The 2,751-nt window shown below is 52.6% G+C and overlaps 1 pseudogene; it reads right to left on the bottom strand.

Moving 5' to 3' along the window:
* Window positions 1-1,364: 1,364 nt before the first annotated feature.
* On the bottom strand, window positions 1,365-2,323 carry LOC112125091 (annotated as a pseudogene).
* Window positions 2,324-2,751: the final 428 nt, after the last annotated feature.

Below are 2,751 nucleotides of genomic sequence, written 5' to 3' on the forward strand. Positions count from 1 at the left end.
CGAGAGCTCTCTGAGTCCAGCCCATCTCCCCAGTGTGGCCCTGTCCCCCGGCAGGATCCATACGCGCTGGCGTCAGGACAGGGACAGGCAGAGCCGGAGGGGTCAGAGGAGAGGGCAGAGGACAGGAGCTGTGGCCCCACAGGCAGGATAAAAACAGGTGAAGCCAAGCATGGCAGAAGCAAAGGAGCTTTGGGGTGGTTACCAGAACCCCTGGCATGCGTGTGGGGGTAAATACCGATCGCAAAAGTACCTGTGTTAATGCAGCTGCCTTATCCCACCATCTTGCTGCATTTACCCTCCCCCCCCCCCCCCCCAAGAAACCCTTCATTGGCATCAAGCAGTTTTCCTGCCCCCCCAACGGACACAATCCCGGTGCCTGCGTGCCCCTGAGTGTGTGGACTCCATGGAGACACCCCGAAATGGAGGGGATGCTACCCCGACTGCTCCCCCCCTCCCTGAGGCCATGCTGAGCTGCAATGCCCCCCACACCAGCCCTCGCTCGCTGCACACCATGAAGCACATGGACAGCGGGCTTCCAAATCCCCATGTTTATTGCCTATGTCCGAACACACCAGACCAGCTATCTCTGGGTCTGCTGCCCCAGCAAGGTTCTGCTGGCTTTTGACATGGAAGACACTAGAGGACACGCCAACTATTGAAAGGGATATTACCCAGGTCCCGTCCACTCCAGCTGCAATCAAGCTCTCCGGGTGAAATCCCGCCCTGTGCATATGTGATTGGCACACACTGATCGCCACACTGGGCCAAGCCCTGCTCTAATTGATAGCAATGTAAACCTGAATGCATTTCATGCAGGTCATGCAGGTGCTTTGGATGTCACGGACGGCAGCTCTGCAGCCCCATACGCTCTGTGGTGTCCCTGGTCACTGGGGAAAGGGGTTTTCTTTGGCCTTTGTTTTCTACCCTCTTCTAGCACACAAAGGAGTTACTCACCCTGGCAGGGAAGTACATTAAAACAGTGATCTTCAGAATATGAACCAGAAGACACATTCCTAACAGGGAATGTGATTCACCATTGGAACAAACTGCCAGGGAAAGCAATGGATTCTCCATCTCTTGCTGTCTACAGATCAAGATTGGATCCTTTCTCAAAACGATTAATGAAACTCAAGTTATTGGGCTTAACACAGGGGTAAATGGAAGGGCCTGTGATAGCCAGGAGGTCACACTTAGATCGTTCCTTCTCCCTAAAATCCATGAATATTCCTGTCACCTTGAACTCAGCATTTCTGTCAGTGATCCTAAGGGCCTGACCCACCGAAACCTAACACTTCTCGAGGCTTCAGACCAGAGCCCGGGTATTAGCAGCTCTGAGCAGACAGCTGAGAATTCCAGGAGAGTTTTCAGGGGCCGCGCCTTTGAGGATCGAACGTTTTCAGCATCCTGGCCCAGATTGGCTGGGTTTTCACCCCATAAATGATGGGGTTCAGTGTGGGTGGAACCAGCACGAAGAGGTTGGCGAGAAGAATGTGGATGTGGCCGGGGACATTGCGCCCAAAGCAATGGCTTAAGAACGAGAAGAAGGCCGGTATGTAAAATATTAACATGACGCAGAAGTGGGAGCCGCAGGTGCAGAGAGCCTTGAGCTGGGCGTCCTTGGATGGGAGCCGGAAGACGGCCCTGAGGATCAGAACGTAGGACACAGCGATAAAGATAACATCTAACCCTATGGGTAGGAAAGTGACGATCAAACCATACACAATAATGACTGTGATGTCGGCACAGGCCAGCCAGGCTATGCCCATGTGCTCGCAGTAGGTGTGATGGACGATGTGGTGGCCACAGTATGGTAACCTTTTAAGGAACAAGACAAACGGGAGGACTACACACAGGCTCCTGAGCATGCTTGCTACCCCTATTCTCCCTGCCAGGGGCTTTGTTACTGCAGCTCTCTATCTCAGGGGGTCGCAGATGGCAACGTACCGATCAAATGCCATGCCAGCAGGATGGCTGACTCCAGAGCAAAAACCGCCTGGACAAAGAACATCTGGGTGAGACAGGCAGCAAATGAGATTTCCCCAGCCTTGAACCAGAGCATGAGCAACGTTTTAGGCACCGTGGTGGAACTGAGAATGAGATCAGAGATAGCCAACGTGGAGAGGAAAAGGTACATGGGCTGCTGCAGGCTTTGCTCCACCAGTATCACTACTAGCACCCCGGTGTTCCCGAACAGAGCAATGATGTACATGGAGCACAAGGGGATGGAGATCCAGATGTGGGCAGCTTCCAGTCCTGGGATGCCCAGCAGGATGAAGACGTCTGAGCCGGAGCCAGTGCTGTTGATAGCTGACACGACGGGCATCCTGTATCCTAGGCCACTTCCGAAAATTTTGCTCCCTGCAAGATCAAGATGAGGAGAAATTTTGCATTTAGGTGGTAGTTGAAGACAATCTTATTGCTGAAACGCTTCTGCCAAGGTACCTCTCTGGCCTCCTGCTCTCTGCACTCCTCCTGTTTGCTTATGGCTTTCTCTTCACGCCCCCCTGTGAGGCGGGTCAGTATTCCCGTCCTCATTTCATGAGGCACATAGAGATTAACACCGTGACTAAACTCACAGAGATCGGTGACTTTGTACCTGAGTGCACTACCACTGAGTTCAATGGGAAGTGGTCAAAGTTACTTAGACGTGTGATTTCAGGGGCAGGGCCTTCATTCATAAAGGAAGATTAAAAACATAAAATGCCCCTCCCATTATTCGGTGTTAAACCCCTGCCATGACGTCGATCTATC

This window comes from Terrapene carolina, unplaced genomic scaffold, assembly GCF_002925995.2.
Source record: "Terrapene carolina triunguis isolate 2854851 unplaced genomic scaffold, T_m_triunguis-2.0 Scaffold28880, whole genome shotgun sequence".
Taxonomy (NCBI): Eukaryota; Metazoa; Chordata; order Testudines; family Emydidae; genus Terrapene; species Terrapene triunguis.